Source organism: Apodemus sylvaticus, chromosome 9 (assembly GCF_947179515.1).
Source record: "Apodemus sylvaticus chromosome 9, mApoSyl1.1, whole genome shotgun sequence".
NCBI lineage: Eukaryota > Metazoa > Chordata > Mammalia > Rodentia > Muridae > Apodemus > Apodemus sylvaticus.
The window spans coordinates 51,523,796-51,541,999 of record NC_067480.1 but is presented as its reverse complement, the minus strand read 5'-3'; the positions used below and the strand labels follow the sequence as shown (position 1 = coordinate 51,541,999).

The following is an 18,204-nucleotide window of genomic DNA, read 5'->3' as shown; positions in this document are numbered from 1 at the left end:
CCCTGGGGTGGGCAGGAGTCTTTTGAAGCCCCCACTGACACAGTCCTACAACACAGGTACACCTTCCAATCTGTCCCCAACAGTTTTACCAACTGGGTACCAGACATTCAAACATAAGAGCCTGTGGTGCCCATTCCCATTCATACCCCCTGGATTGCTTAACAAGGGACTTATAATAAAGAATTTTTTTTCTGGTGATTTTTTTTTTCCTCTAGCAGGCTATCATGGCTTCTTCTTATGATAAAGCAAATTAGCAAGGAACAATTAGAAGTCAATGCCATCACTATCTAGGCTCAAAAACTGGGTGCAGAAGAGGAAAATTCATTGTTACATTCAACTATCAGACTAGAGAGGAAATTCAATTTGAATTAGGAGTTTGACATGTAAGTCACCAAACTTTGTTTCAAAGGAAAGTGGGCAGAAGTAAGTAATGCATGTTCACATGATGAGAGAAATATGGTATGGGCAACTTTAGTTGCAGGTTGGTCCTGGTGTCGTACTCCCAGTACTCTGTATAGTCTTAATGCTTTAGACCTTAGGCTGATCCCCTGTTAAGAGAGAGCTAGCCAGTTGTCAGATCACATTATCAGCTCAAGTTGAGCAGTTGAATCAGATCTTTTCCTGTGGCATTCCTCTCTCCATCTGCACTACCCATTCCAATGTTACATTACTGAAAGATAGGCATGCTCCAAGAACTGTTTCCCAATGTGACATGCCTTCTATAATGTAAATATTATGTCTTAGCATTCCTCACTGTGGACTCATCAGAGAGACTTGTGCAAATATTGAGGGCAGAACCTAACTCCCACGGGCTGCCTTCTCTTGTTGAAGATTTTATGAGTTTTAAATAATTTAGAATGTAGCCCCTGGGGTGTGTCAATTGGACATTGGTACTTTCGTGTTGTAGATAAAGTTATAAAGCCCTGAGGTCACAGCATACTATCATTAGTTGTTTTAGAACTGCATCTTCCTGGGGACCAGAATCAAGGGGTTATAGCGGACTTAGCATGCGTTCTAGGTCATACTGTTTGACCCACAAATTTCATCCCACGCCTCATCACCTGTTTCTCTCTCTCTAAAAATATAGCAAGGTCTGTAACAGACACAGGAAACTACTTGTGTTTCTTGATACTACATATTTGCTTACATATAACCATGTATTACAATTTGGGATTCATAACTTTCTTGCTGCTGGAGAAAAATGCCAAGATGAGGTAGAAGTCCATCAATTTCTCTAAGGCTATGTGCTTCATTGCTTTATTTAGCATGGAATTTTTGATCACACACTTTCAGGTGATTATATAAAAGCATAATGGCCCTTTGTTCAATGCATATTTGCTTGAAGATTATATTTATAACAGGATGATGACAAGAAATACTGCTCTCCATTTTATTTGTTCAGAGCTGGGAATCAAACTTAGACTCTTCCCTGTAACTAAGCATACATTTTCATGCTGAGTAGACTCTCATCTTTCCATAAGTCATATTGATAGTAGGTGTTCTTTATTGAATTATTTTGCTTTTGGTGTGTATGTGTGTGTATGTGTGTGTATTTTGTGTAGTCAGATAAGTGATAATAGTTTTGTTCAATAAAGATTAAAATGTTTTTCAAAATACTACATAATGTTAAAAGTTTAAACCTTTTGTTGGTATATGTATATACTTGATTATCATATTTGTACTGTTTTATGTGTGATCAGTTGTTTACTGACACCCTCTGGGTTTGAAGCTCTGTGCTAGCTGCTGTGGATAATAGGCAGGTGACTGTGATATATCCTGGACCTATCAGGTCAAGAAAGATAAATTGTATAACTATTATAAAGGGCTCTGCTATGGCAGACCATATTTCTGATTACTAGATAACATTAATTTTCCATTTTGCATTTTGGATACGCTAGAATTTTATACTTTGACCTTTACTCAAAAGCTATTCTAAATATTGAAAGTTATGGGGGAAAAAGAAAACTTTGTCTTGGATACTTATAGTTAAAACATTATAGGCACCAGGTAAAGGGAAGCGACAGATAGAATGTTAGGAATGAGCAGCAAATATGGTGTTCCTTTTACTTTCTCACAGATATACTGTCTTGGTTGGATTCCACAGATAAACTCATAAATGTGTGGCAATTGGCTGTACATTTTGGAGCTATTTCTGGGGCTTAGTGAATAAGGTGACCTGAGAACGGGGCTCTGGAGACAACTCTGGTCATCATTTGCAGACATGCACATCTTTTGAAAAATTTTGTTCATCATTCTTTTTTTTAAATTTTATTACTCATTTCAAAGCTGAGGATTGATTGGTCAAATGACAAATTTATATAACCCTAACACAGTCACGTAACATATAAATGCTATTTTCATCATTAGATAGATTTCCAGAAATTATCGGTTATGTTCTTATGGGTCATTTCTAGTCATTTGTCTATATCTACTGCCTGCCTTCCTTCCTTCCTTCCTTCCTTCCTTCCTTCCTTCCTTCCTTCCTTCCTTCCTTCCCTCCCTCCCCCTTTCTCTCTCCCTCCATCCCTTTCTTCCATCTTTCTTTCTTTCTCTTTCTTTCTTTCTTTCTTTCTTTCTTTCTTTCTTTCTTTCTTTCTTTCTTTCTTTCTTTCTTTCTTTCTTTCTTTCTTTCTTTCTTTTTCTTTCTTCCTTTCTTCCTTTCTTCCTTTCTTCCTTTCTTCCTTTCTTCCTTTCTTCCTTTCTTCCTTTCTTCCTTTCTTCCTTTCTTCCTTCCTTCCTTCCTTCCTTCCTTCCTTCCTTCCTTCCTTCCTTCCTTTCTTCCTTCCTTCCTTCCTTCCTTCCTATTATCTATCTGAATCCAATGGAGTTGATTGTGGTAATAACTTTTTTAAAATGCACCTCTTGTCTGAAGAAACTCAAGTTTTGCCAAACCTTGCAGCCAAGTTAATGTTATGCCTTGGAATCATTTAAAACTCTGGACTCAACCTGCTTTCCTGCTGTGTACTCAACCTGTTAAAGTTTAACCTGCCCTTAGAAAGATAATGCAACCAACTTTACTATACCTTGCACTTCCTGTATATTCAGCTTTTATAGCCCTTATAAATGCACATCTTTCATCTTTAAGTATTTACCCCTCACCAGAATAAAGTTTGTGTGCATGTGTGTGTGTGAGTGAGAGAGACAGAGACATAAAGAGAGACAGAGAGAGACAGACAGACAGACACACATACATACACACACACACACACACATACACACACACACACACACACACACACACAGAGAGAGAGAGAGAGAGAGAGAGAGAGAGAGAGAGAGAGAGATCATGAGATCATGAGATCATGTTTCAAGTCCGGGTCACTCAGGGCCACTCAAATATTATCAGTGTGGCATTTTGGTCCACTTTTGACAGATGTATAATTTTCTTCCATGTGTAACAGGGAGGGGAAAGGCCAATTTCTATATTGAATTCCCACCTTTATTATCCTATACAGTGCAAATACTACAGGTTGAAAGGGCAATATGTGATTTGCAACACAGGCTGTGGTTTGCAACATGTATGTTGTAGTAGCTGAGAGCATTTAATCACCATCTTAAACACTTTCATACATTATTCAACAGCAGCTTCAAAATGACATGAATCTGTCTTTATAAACAGTGGACACCATTTACCAAGAAGATTATAGTATGACTACGTAGTGGAAAGCCATAGTTTATTTTCACACTGAGCATAAATTGACCATGGGTACTGTGCAATGTAATCTTTCATTAATGCTATTCTTTCTAAGGCTTTTCAGTGTCTGTAGGAGGTTCAGAGCAACATGAGCACAGGGGAAAGCTTCCACAGATAACTTACCTTAGCCTGAGCTGAGAAAGTGGTGTGAAGGGACTGCTGATAACCCCGAGTGAGGACTGGAGAATGTACCTCCTATTTTGCTGCTTCTCTTAGGAAGAAGCAATTAAAAATATTTGTTGAGCATTGGGACATATAATTATAGATGTCCACTCCTATCTCAGGCCTCCATGTCTCATGGTTCTCTCCTGCAATCACTACCTTCTATTTCAACCATGTTACTATTACATTTAGCCACTATCTTCCAACTGCTCTTTGAAACCTCCTAGAAAAGCAACAGCCAGATTCATCTTAGCTTCCCTGTCTATTGCATCTAATAAACATAAACCAAAATTACTTAGTGCTTATGTGTAGTTTCCCAGGAGGATATGGTATGTTCTGTGGATGACTGATGAAAATACATAATATTAGGGAAGCATGCACCTTTAAAAAGGATGCTAATTTACTGGCGTGCCAACACTGTCTTTGGAAACAGTTCAGCTAATATAGAATGAAGCATTGGTGGATGATGCCAAAATCTTGTTAAGCACTGATCTGGATTTTGCCAGGTTGTAGAGTTGCATTTCTAAAGTAACCCTGGCACTAAATATTAATCCTTTAAACAAGGTATTACTTTAATTGCCTAATTTTTTTACCCCCTTTTCCCATGGAGTTTTTTCTTTGTATTTCATTTTTTGAAGAATATAGCATTAATTGCTGCTAATAATAGCAATTGTATTTCTTGTAATCCTGGAAAGGTGTTGCCAAAAATCTAGTATAATGCATCTTTTTATAAATTTAATTTTACAGGACTAATGAGTGAATTTATAGATCATGTAATAGGCTTTGTGAGTTTAGCCCACTATGAAGCCATTAGCTTCCTATGTATGTTTACCTCATATACATCTGTTCCAGACCTGGCACTTGCACACCTGGCATATAGCTGGGTACTGATGTACTGTCCAGGGGAGGCACAGGCTTATTACCCCTGATTCCTCTGGGTTGGGACTCCCTTTAAATCAGACTTGGACTCCATCAGCTGTTGTCTTCCTAGCAACAGCAGTTATTTCCAACGACATGGGGGCCTTCGCTTTCTCTTCTGTCATGCCTATTTGTTGTGCTGTCTCTATGGAGCTCGTGCTAATTCTCCTCTCACCTCACCCTCAGACGCATGCCTCTGCAGAGATTGCCCAGCGATATGATTCATACTAGGTTGAGTTTTGCTTTCCATAATTCTTACCCTCTTCCAACTTCCAGCCCTTGTGGAGTACTGAGAGGTTCTGCTGTTACAGACTGTAGACACTTCTCAGATCAGAGGAATGAACACTTAACCTTGAATTGAATAACCCTTGAGTTATCCCTAAGTAAAACACTTAGTAGTCAGGGTGCCTCTTGGTTAGATTCAGCCATGATAACAAGGAATCATTTCTTCTTCATGTTGAATATAGAAATTGAAAAATGAGCTGTATATTCTTTCAGTGTTCTTTAATGTGTAATTTTTTAATTTTTTTGAATTTATTTTCTATATTCTTTGTTTACATTCTAGAAGCCTTCCCCTTTCCCAGTCCCCCCCCCTCTATGTTCCATAAGTCCTCTTCTCTCCATCCATTCTCCTGTCTTTCCCCCTCCCTTTTCTTTGTCCTGATACTTCCTACTATGCTGGATCAAGCCTTTCCAGGATTAGGGCCCTCTTCTTCCTTCTTCATGGGAATCATTTGACATGCTAATTGTATCTTCAGTATTCAGAGCTTCAGGGCTAATTAATATCTACTTATCAATGACTGCATTCCATGTGTATTCTTTTGTGATTGGGTTACCTCACTTAGGATGATAGTTTCCAGTTCCATCCATTTGCCAAAAAAATTCATGAATTCATTGTTTTTAATGGCTCAATAGTACTCCATTGTGTATATATATCACATTTTCTGTATCCATTCCTCCATTGAGGGATATCTGGGTTCTTTCCAGCTTCTGGCTATTATGAATAAGGCTACTATGAACATAGTGGAGCATGTGTCCTTATTGCATGCTGGGGAATCCTCTGGGTATATGCCCAGGAGAGGTATAGCAGGGTCCTCCAGAAGTGTCATGCCCAGTTTTCTTAGGAACCGCCAGAATGATTTCCATAGAGGTTGTACCATCTTACAATCCCACCAGCAGTGAAGGAGTGTTCCTCTTTCTCCACATCCTCGCCAACACCTGCTGTCTTCTGAGTTTTTAACCTTAGCCATTCTGACTGGTGTAAGGTGAAATCTCAGTGTTGTTTTGATCTGCATTTCCCTAATGGCTAATGATGTTGAGCATTTCTTAAGGTGCTTCTCAGCCATCCGAATTTCTTCAGGTGAAAATTCTTTGTTTAGGTTTGTACCCCATTTTTAAATAGGGTTATTTGGTTCCCTGGGGTCTAACTTCTTGAGTTCTTTGTATATATTGGATATTAGCCCTCTATCGGATGTAGGGGTGGTGAAGATCTTTTCCCAATTTGTTGGTTTCTGTTTTGTCCTTTTGACGGTGCCCTTTGCCTTACAGAAACTTTGTAATTTTATGAGATCCCATTTGTCAATTCTTGATCTTAGAGCATAGGCTATTGGTGTTCTGTTCAGGAACTTTTCCCCTGTGCCTATGTCCTCAAGGGTTTTCCCCAGTTTCTTTTCTATTAGTTTCAGTGTGTCTGGTTTTACTTGGAGGTCCTTGATCCACTTGGAGTTGAGCTTAGTACAAGGAAATAAGAATGGATCAATTCGCATTCTCCTGCATGCTGACCTCCAGTTGAGCCAGCACCATTTGTTGAAAAGGCTATCTTTTTTCCACTGGATGTTTTCCGCTCATTTGTCGAAGATCAAGTGACCATAGGTGTGTGGATTCATTTCTGGGTCTTCAATTCTATTCCATTGGTCCACTTGCCTGTCCCTGTGCCAATACCATGCAGTTTTTAACACTATTGTTTTGTAGTATTGCTTGAGGTCTGGGATACTAATACCCCCAGAAGTTCTTTTACTGTTGAGAATAGTTTTAGCTATCCCGTGTTTTTTGTTATTCCAGATAAATTTGAGAATTGCTTTTTCCAATTATGTGAAGAACTGAGTTGGGATTTTGATGGGGATTGCATTGAATCTGAATATTGCTTTTGGCAAGATGGCCATTTTAACTATATTAATCCTGCCAGTCCACGTGCATGGTAGATTTTTCCATTTTCTGAGGTCTTCTTCGATTTCCTTCTTCAGAGACCTGAAGTTTTTGTCATAAAGATCTTTCACTTGTTTGGTTAGAGTCACACCAAGATACTTTATATTGTTTGTGGCTATTGTGAAGGGTGGCATTTCCATAACTTCTTTCTCAGCCTGCTTATCCTTTGAGTATAGGAAGGCAACTGATTTGCTTGAGTTGATTTTATAACTAGCCACTTTGCTGAAGTTGTTTATCAGCTGTAGGAATTCTCTGGTGGAATTTTTTGGGTATACTATAAGTATACTATCATGTCGTCTGCAAATAGTGGTACTTTTGCTTCTTCCTTACCAATTTGTATACCTTTGACCTCCTTATGTTGTCTAATTGCTCTAGCTAGGACTTCAAATACTATATTGAAAAGATATGGAGAGAGAGGGCGGCCTTGTCTAGTCCCTGATTTTAGTGGGATTGCTTCAAGTTTCTCTCCATTTAGTTTGATGTTGGCTACCGGTTTGCTGTATTTTGCTTTAATTATGTTTAGGTATGGGCCTTGAATTCCTGTTCTTTCCAAGACTTTTAGCATGAAAGGATGCTGAATTTTGTCAAATGCCTTTTCAGCATCTAATGAAATGATCATATGGTTGTTTTCTTTGAGTTTGTTTATGTAGTGGATTGCATTGATGGATTTCCGTTTATTGAACCATCCCTACATCCCTGGATGAAGCCCACTTGATCGTGGTGGATGATCATTTTGATGTGTTCTTGGATTTGGTTGGCAAGAATTTTATTGAATATTTTTGCATCGATATTCATAAGGGAAATTGACCTGAAGTTCTCTTTCTTTGTCGGATCTTTGTGTGGTTTTGGTATCAGTGCAACTGTGGCTTCTTAGAACGAGTTGGGTAGTGTTCCTTCTGTTTCTATTTTGTGGAACAGTTTGAAGAGTATTGGTGTTAGGTCTTCTTTGAAGGTCTGATAGAAGTCTGCACTGAAGCTATCTGGTCCTGTGCTTTTTTTGGTTGGGAGACTTTCTATGACCCCTTTTATTTCTTTAGGAGTTATGGGCCTGTTTAAATGATCTATTTGATCCTGATTTAATTTTAGTGTTTGGTATCTGTCTAGGAAATTGTCCATTTCCTCCATATTCTCCAGTTGTGTTGAGTATAGGCTTTGGTAGTAAGATCTGGTGATTTTTTTAATTTCCTCAGTTTCTGTTGTTTATATTTCCCTTTTCATTTCTAATTTTGTTAATCTGCATACTGTCTCTGTGCCCTTTGGTTAATCTGGCTAAGGGTTTATCTATTTTGTTGATTTTCTCAAAGAACCAGCCCCTGGATTCGTTGATTCTTTGTATGGTTCTCTTAGTTCCTACTTGATTGATTTCAGCCCTGAATTTGATGATTTCCTGCCTTCTACTCCTCCTGGGTGAATTCGCTTCTTTTTGCTCCCGCGCTTTCAGGTGTGTCATTAATGTGTAATTAAATGGAAAACATCTGAATTCTTAACCTTCTCTCTTCAGTCTGTTGTATATGCTATTTTGGTTCATTTATATTCCAGAAAGTTGGACCACACACAAAGAAGTAGTAGGAAAAGGAAGAGTCATTTTAATAGCATATTTAAGTAATAGAGAATTACTTTTGACAGTACCCAAAGTGGACAAGTGCTGCTTTCAAAAGATGTTTTTGGAGGGCCTAAAATAATATCAAGAAAACTTTTTGTGTCCCATTATAATAAAATACAATGCTCTGACTTCCATTCTGGATTTTTCTTTTACCTGTCTGAAATTCTGTGATGTCATATATTTAATAAATTGATATATGCATCTCTCTTAGATATTTATACATCATATGTCATCAGAATTTTTTCATTCCTCCTAAAACTAACAATATTACCAGAAAGGTCTTTAAATATTTGGGAAATACAACACTCACTATAGTAAATATGGTTTTCAGAATTCTAGTTTTCTTTGGTAAACTGCAATTTTTGTTACTTTTAATAAATATTATAATTTGCTTTCTTGAGGTGATAATCTTTATCTTCAAGAGCATGTCATTCAAATATCAAAGTTTAGAATAATAATGGTTGGTCAGTCGCTTGTTCAAGTAGAAGTAAACAAACTTCAAACAGCAGTGAATTTTCAAAGAGGAATCATACAGGTCTTTTCTATTAAGAACCATCTTGTAGTGGTTACTTTAAACTTCCTGTTTTGGTACATAGAACATTAAAAAGATGTAACAGCAAGGGTGGCAGTTTAATAGCCTTACAGTCCTATTGCCTCATGGGAATGCTTTGTTGTTGTTGTCCTCCTCCTCCTTGTCCTGGACTAGGACTGGCTGAACTGAAGCAGCTAGTGATAAGAATAAAGTGTCAGCACCACGTGGTGCTGTCTAGACTACAGTACTGGCCTCCAAAGAAGAGCACAGGAAGCAAAGTGAATATCAGTTATTGTGGAAACAGGTTTGATCTTTCAAGTGTTCTGGGAAGATCTGGAGACTCTCAAGACCCAGTTGACCAACACTAAGAACTGTTGCTCATGCTCTGAGTCCCTCCGTCTCACTGGGACTAACGCTGAGAACTGTTGTTCATACTCTGAGTGAATCCCTTCATCTCTCTATGACAAACGCTGAGAACTGTTGTTCATACTCTGAGTGAATCCCTTCATCTCTCTATGACCAATGCTGAGAACTGTTGTTCATACTCTGAATGAATCCCTTCATCTCTCTATGACCAATGCTGAGAACTGTTGTTCATACTCTGAGTGAATCCCTTCATCTCTCTATGACCAGCACTAAGAACTGTTGTTCATGCTCTGGGTCCCTCCATCTCATATCAGCTTTATCCCTATACTACATACAATATCATACTTACTCAGAAGTATGGCTGGGCTCTATTTCCTTTTCTTCAAACCTCAAAAGCAAGCAAATAGTTACTTGTGTATTTGTTACTTATTTACTTAGTTGAATATGTCATTAATAATAGGTCAGAATTTTTTTTCCAAAATTTAACTCTACTGGCTGCTGTGTTCTCTGCATTGTTCCCACCTATGGGGGGCCTCAGGGAACTCATGCATCCCCTCTTATAGCTCTCTGCCTGTCTTGGCATGTCCCTACAGTGAGCTTTCTAAGGCTGCCATAGCTTATGCTCGGCTGTACATTGACATCTTTCACCAAGTTGTAACATCTTGTTGATAAGAATGTTTTTCTGTTTTCATTATTCTATCAGTACTTCAGGGTATTTACTGAATTTGGAGTAGTAAATTGCCTTTCATGCGAGAGGCCTTGATCTTGATGATGTAAACACACACACACACACACACACACACACACACACACGCACACACACACACACACAGAGAGAGACAGAGACAGAGACAGAGAGACAGAGACAGAGAGACAGAGAGACAGAGAGAGACAGACAGACAGAGAGAGAGACAGAGAGAATATGAAAGAAAATGAGAATGAGTCTACCGAATTTACTTCTGGAAGGTAAACTCATACCTGTTTTACAGATTTTATCAAATGAAGGAAATTATTTTATTTGTTTAATTGCTCTTGACTCCAAAAATATAAACATGCTGTTGAAGGGAGCTAGAGAGATAGCTCAGTGATTAAGAGCACTTCTGTTCTTGGAGAGGACCAGGCTTGATTCCTAGCACCCACACTGAAGCTCAAAACCATTAGTAATCCCAGTGCCAGGGGATCTGATGCCCTCTTCTGGCCTCTGTGGGAACCAGGCACATGTATTGTAGATTGATACGCATGCAAACAAAACACTCATACACATTTTAAAAAATAAAATAATAATACTTAAATGTTAATGAAGACAGGGATTCATTAGGCTGGAAATATTTGATCCATGGCCTTGCATACTTCAGGCTTGATTGTCTCTGACTTTCTCTGAGACACACTGTCTCCTCTGCTTCTCACAGCTGTGCAAGGGTGTTCATAGTATTTATCTGTAGTTGTATGCAGATTAATTTTATTTTGTAGACAACACAATGGATAGCAATTTTTTGAAATCATAATTTATGAATTTGGTAATTAGATACTTACTGGTTCTATCATATATAGCTGCATTATTTTAGAATGAAATTGTGCCCTTGTGATTCATAAAAGTGTTTTTCTGGCACGTATGCCCTGCCAAGATTGTGAAACACATATTTTAAGTGTGCGTGTAATGGATAGCAGATGAGAAACAAATGCAAGAAATCTTTTTTCAATATCCAAACATGACAGCAAATAAACTTGTTTTGCTCAACGAATAGGATCCTTAATTGGATGGAATTTTTATTTCATTCTTGATCTGAGGCTAATATTGTGGTTTGGATGTATTCTAACCCCATTACTGTCTAATAGCTTACTTACACAATGGTTAGACATGCCAGCAGGTATGCTTTATTTTGAAATATTTATTAATTCAAATATCAAAAGTAGATGGCAAGGGCAGTCTGAGATGAATGAACTGAATATGAACTGAAGCATCCATTGCTTGTTCCTCTGTGTTACAGTCTTTTCATATAATGGGGTGTACCTAGGTGCTTCTCATCCTTAGCATGAGTCATGCATGTCCGTAGTAAGTGGTTGTCTGCAAGTAACAGAAATGAAATGTGTGCCAACCGGGGCTTTACTATCCACTCATCCCCCTTCCAAGCCAGCTCTTTGCATGATAGGTCTCACTACTGTACTTGATCTTCCTGTTGCCATAAGGCTGGGGATGGGAGCGGGTCCTGCAAAGCACTTACTAAGAAATGATATTTCTTATTTCCACATTTAAAAATTGATTCTGGGTTTTAAGGAAGTTTCCTTATAAGCATATTTGACTCTGGTAAAATCCATCCTAAAACCAGGGAATAGCCTTTTAGGATTTGGTCTCATTAGCGGGGTGTATTACTTTGGCTGTGCTTCCTGATAATAGTTTTCTATTGTGTATATAAATGTCAGAGAGCAAAAGTGGTAAGAATTTCTCTCCTGTGCTCACTAGTGAATGTACACAGGAAGGGGACCATGGGCAGTCTGAGGAATGGCCGCTCCTTTCTATTCTTTTATCTTATCATTCTTCAATATATTTATTTGGTATTAGCTTAAAACCTCTTCTCTTAATGGGAACTTTGGCAAACGTAAATATTTGATACAAATATTATCTTTGTTCAGTTTAAGCAAATCTATTGCCCCCCTGAAGCCTGCCAAGGGAATGTTTTGGAATGTTAAGAATTTGGGAGAATGACTTCTTAGAATCCTGCAATATGTTAATCATGTTTATGTTTGGGACTATGGTTTCCTTGATACATATATTGTATTTCAGACTTTAAAACTTCTTTAGAAGAACAAAATGCCTTCATTTTAGGCCTCTTAAAAATGAGTCAAATATATGTATGTATGTATGTATGTAATATGTGTGTATATATGTGTATGTATGTATGATGTGTGTATATATGTGTGTATGTATGTATTATGTGTGTATATATGTGTGTATGTATGTATGTATTATGTGTGTATATGTGTGTATATGTATGTATTATGTGTGTATATATGTGCATGTATGTATGTATGTATTATGTGTGTATATATGTGTGTATGTATTATGTGTGTATATATGTGTATATGTATGTATGCATTATGTGTGTATGTATGTGTGTATGTATGTGTGTATGTATGTATTATGTGTGTATATATGTGTGTATGTATGTATGCATGTATGTATATACACACACACATATTTCTGTAAGAAGTGTTGGCATAGTCTTGAAGAAGGACCAGTCAGTGTCTCAGCCTGGCAGTGTCCAGCCCACCAGCTGTTTGGCTCTTGTTAAAAGGGCTCCATGGCTCAGCCAGAGCAGCAAACATGTTCTTCTGGCAGTGTCCTTCTGTGCCATCTGGTTCAGGGCTGTGGCCTCACACCCAAAAGCACATTTCCTGCTTTCAGATGAGTGTGCCACATTCCTTAACTCCTGGATGAAGAGCTCAGCATGTGACTTGTTCTGTTTTACACAGATAGCCAGTGCCAATTCACTAGGAAAATTGTTGTGATCTTATCTCTGCCACTAACCAATACCGAGTGCTCAGGGACTATGCTTAATCTGGCTTCGCCGTCCTCATCTACATGAATGAAGTGGGTGGAAGGCTGCAGTGAAATAATCTATGATCTCTAGCTGGTAAATTCCACATGTTCTCACAAGGAAGCTATGTTACAAAGAATTAGAAATCATGAGGATGAATGAGGTAGAGCACTGGCATTGATTACTTGTGGAGTTTTAGATATCTCAAATGGCATCATGGTGCTATCTTGAGCAATATATGTAAGCTTACGAACTTTAAAAGGTCCTATGTCCTCACAGAATGTCAAGCTGATCCATGATTTCTTAAGGGATGATGACTGAGTGGTTACTTCTGCCAGGGGTATGGCGTTCCTTAGAACTTCTGTGGATTCTAACCAATCTCAGTATGAGTAAAATGAGAGCTATGAGAAGATTGCTATGTGAAATGAGTGTGGGTGCAAGTGAGCTCGTGGATGTCAGGACAACTTTCAGGAGTCAGTTCCCTCTTTCCACCATGAGTTCAAACACTCAAACTTGGACTAACAGGCTTTACCTGCCTCGTGTAGACTCTTATTGTGATAATTTTGAAAAGTGGAAATCATTACTCATGTGTTAAGATCAATTTGCCTTTTTTTGGGGGGGGATCTTTTAGTATATGAAACATATAAAGTTGATGAAGACATCTCCCTACTCTTAAGAAAGATAATAAGGGCAAATAAAATAAAAGATCAAAGTAGACAATGGAATGTGGTAAAAGAAATTAATATTGATGAGAGAATTAGGATAATATCTCACACAAAATTAAGAGGTATCTGAGTTGTCCTTGTAGAGATATGGCTAGTGTTAGGACTATAACAGCTAACAATCACTTTAGCCATTTAGCCAAGGGAGAAGGACAAGGACTTTTAGGAAACAGCTATCATAGCATATGATCCACCTAAACAGACATGGAACATAGGGAGAAAGAACATAGGTGAGAAAGACCATAGGTCCCAATCATAATGTATACAAAGGTCAGAGGCTGCTGTACTTAGGGGAATAGCTGGCACAGTAAAAAAAGTCAGACACATGACACTTCTGGAGGACCCTGCTATCCCTCTCCTGGGCATATACCCAAAGGATTCCCCAGCATGCAATAAAGACACATGCTCCATTATGTTCATAGCAGCCTTATTTATAATAGCCAGAAGCTGGAAAGAACCCAGATGCCCCTCAAAGGAGGAATGGATACAGAAAATGTGGTATATTTACACAGTGGAATACTACTCAGCAATTAGAAACAAGGAATTCACAAAATTTTTAGGCAAGTGGTTTGACCTGGAAAATATCATCCTAAGTGAGGTAACCCAATCACAAAAGAATACACATGGAATGCAATCTCTGATAAGTGGATATTAATTAGCCCAGAAGCCCTGAATACCCAAGGCACAAATCGCATAACAAATGACTCCCATGAAGAAGTATGGAGAGGGTCCTGATCCTGGAAAGGATTGATCTAGCATTGGAAGGGAATATAAGGACAGAGAAAAAAGAGGGAGGTGATGGAAGAAGGGATGGAGAGAAGAAGGTTTATGGGACATATGGGGAGGGGGGATCGGGGAAAGGGGAAATCATTTGGAATGTAAACAAAGAATATAGAAAATAAAAATATTAAAAAAAAGAAATCAGAAAAAGTCAGACATAGAATGGATAATGGACAGACTTTTTGTGGGATTGAAGGAGAGATGATGATGATGATGATGATGATGATGATGATGATGGAGGAGGAGGAGGAGGAGGAGATATAGATGAATTCTGGAATTCTGGCTTATACAACTGGTAAAATATTTCCATATATCAAGAAAAGTAATGTCCATGGGTTAGGAGGAAGGCCATATATCCTGGCATTTTTGGTGAGATCCTGTAGGGTAGAGTTCAGTAATAATGCTCAGTAGTTACACCTTTGACAGCCATCTACTTTGATAGGAAACATGAAGGCATGGATCCTGGTGAGCTCATCATAGAGAGAGATACATATGAAAGATATCTAAGAGTTAGTGCATATTGCAGGAGATGACTCTAAAATAAAAGCAGAAGCTACAGATTGACCATAGAGACTGTGAACTTGGCATGTGCAGTTAGTGCTGTGAGTATAACAGGAAGTGATGTACACACCAGGTAGAGAGTGACATGTTCCAGCTAGAGAGTGAACAGAGGTGATGAAAGCCAGCTAGGTACGATTTCAGCATGTTTGCAGTTGTCCCTGTTTAGGCTCTGTCCTGCTTTGCCTGTAACACTGGCTCTCAGTACCTGTGAGCAAATGCTTTTTCTTGATCTGGTAATGCTCTTTTGGGAGCTTGTAGAAACTTTGCGACTGTGACCAAGAGAGTAGAAAATGATACCCACTTCCAGATCCAAACGCACTGGTTCCTCCTCCTGTGATGTGGCCTCCTGCCTCCACCTCCCGGGGCCATGTCTTCCCTGCCATTGTGCACCGGTAGCCACTGAAACCAATAGCCAAAATAAACCCTCTTCGTTAAATTAACCTTGTCATGTATTCTTTCACAGCAGTGAGAAAAATAACATTTAATGACTGGACAGAAGTCTTCCTAAAAGCAAGGGACTACATTTTGTTTTTCATTTCTATCAACCTAGTAGGATCTATGGATATAATGGAATCAATAAATCTTGAAAGATGCTTTGATACTTGTTGTTTTACTTCAAATTTTCTCAGCCATGATTTATAAATTGTCATGTCCTAGGTCTACCCTCTCCCCTGAGCTACTTTCTTACACTTTTAGCTACATTTTTGCATGAAGTACTTGAAGGCATCTTATATTCATTATTTTTCTGCCTTCCTGTTCTTTCACAATGGTTTCATATTTGTTATAGGTTTTAGCAAATACCCTCTTTCATGGGAGCGGAAGACAGGGCAAGGGGTGGGGATGGTGGGGGCAAGATGAGGGAAAGTGGGGAGAGGGATATAAGGGACCTTTATATGCAGCCCCACCCTTAATGGGCGGATACTATTATAATAAATGAAGTAGCTTAACAGACTCCTCAGCAGCCTTTCTGTTGTGCATGCTGATGTGTGCTCATCATGTGTTCCTACTGTAGAAGACTTTGGGCTTACCTGGGGTATTTTTGCAAGTTGTAAAATTTTGGATTCTACCCTTTTCTCATGTAAAAGTCTACAGAGACATGAACAATGATATTTAATGAGGTAAGTTTAAAGAGAACTAAAACTTTGAGAATTGTTACTTTATAGGAAAAGAAAGAAAACAGGTAGTCAGTCATTTGATGACAATGCTGTGTATCCATCCTAGAAGGAGGTGGATAAAAACATGAAAGATTTCTGTGAAGCTGGGAACTCTCATCTACCATAGCATCAGTCGAGTCATTCCCCTCCTAAGAAAGCTGACTGCATAGGGCAAAACCAGAACGGGGAAGTGGGAAGGGGTGGGTGGGAGGACAGGGGGAAAGAAAGGGGCTTAAGGGACTTTTGGGGAGTTGGGGGCTAGAAAAGGGGAAATCATTTGAAATGTAAATAAAAAATATATCGAATAAAAAAATGAAAAAAAAAAAGAAAGCTGACTGCATGAGGAGCGGTGGGCGTCTGATTTCCCTGGTGAACTTGGCTCCGAGGGAGACACAGCTCCTTGGGGTGTTCTCTCATGCCGCCCTCACTGGCCTTTGTCCACAGACAGCTCGTCTACTTGATTGGTGCCTCAATGCTTTAGGTTAAAAGCTGTGCTTAAAATAAGATTTGAGTTTCCTTTGAACGCTTATTAGCTCAATGATTTAAAACCTTATTTCAATTATAATTTTCTATATTTAAATGTCTATTGAACTATTTAAAATAAATAATTTGATTGGGTAGAATTTTCTGGAATATCAGTGGAAAAACTGAATCTGATTTGATATTTCATGAATGTTTCTAAATTAATATTAAACTTTAATGTCCTTTTAAAGGCTCAAAAGTTTATTTTTTATTATCGTATGGTGTGCATGTAAGGTGGGAGTATGGCAGATGACAATTCATAGGATTTGGTTTTCTGCTTTCTGCGTGGGTTCCTGAGAATGAACTCAGGTCATCAAGCTTGTTTGGCATGTGCGTTTATTTGTTGAGTCATCTTGCTTACCTAATATGGAAAATTTAAAGATACATTCTAAGTTTTTTCTTCAAGCTTGATATATAACCGTTCATCATTGCTAGCCTTACTATGATAGGTAAGTTGAATTATTATTTTCTTGACACAGTCTACTGAGTCTAGAATCACTAGGAAAGTCTCGGTGAAGGATTGGAGAGCTTGCTCAGACTTGTAAGCATGCTTTGGGGAGAATATTGATATTATTCATTGAGTTGGGAAGACTTGTCCACTATTAGTGGCATCATTCCCCAGGTAGGAATTGGGAACTGTGTGAAACTAGAATAAGCAAGCTGAGTACACTATGCATGCATTCATTCTTTCTCTGTTCTTGATTGTGGAGCAATCTATAGCTATCTAAATCTATATCTATATCTATATCCATATCCATATCCATATCTATATATCCATATGTTTCTTCCTGTTGCCTTGACTTTTCTAAAATGATGGTCTGTTACCTGAAATTGTGAGCCAAATACACTTTCTTTCTCTCTTAAGTTATTCTCATTGAGGTGGTTTATTACAACAACAGGAAATAAAATTGTGGCAACTTTCTAAACCACTGGCTTTTGCTCATATTTACTAGAGAATGATTATAGCTGTTAAAATATCTTTAAAAAAACCCAGAGAAATATATTACATGTGGTCTCATAAGTATGTCTAAGACCCAGCCCCTAGAACCTCTGCTCTTGTTCTGTTCAGTAACAAATGAGAAAATAACTTCCAGAATTCTACTTGATGATTATGAGGTAGGAAGTTTGCCTTAATTAACCTGGTTGGATGCAATTTCAACACAAGGACCTTCGTGTGAGAATGAGGCTGAATGAAGGAAGGTCAGATTTGATTCTGCTGACTGTGAAGATAAAAGGGGACCATGAGCCAGGGACTGTGGGCAGTGTCTGAAGCTTGGAACACCTATCTGGTAGATTGTCCCCTGAGGCCTCCAGGAGGGAGTGCACTTCCATTCACCTTCATTTTAATCTGACCAGATCTATTCTTAGTTTCTGCCAGCAGAACTGTAGATAATGCTAGATAGCAACCTGTCATGTCTTCAGCTTCTACGTTTATGAAGGAGCTGCAAG

The 18,204-nt window shown here is 38.5% G+C and overlaps 1 protein-coding gene across 3 annotated transcripts in view; it reads left to right on the top strand.

The window, feature by feature from the left end:
• Positions 1 to 18,204, top strand: part of Pard3b (par-3 family cell polarity regulator beta) — a 1,018,635-nt gene that overhangs the window by 99,687 nt on the left and 900,744 nt on the right. The gene's annotated exons all lie outside the window — the stretch shown is intronic.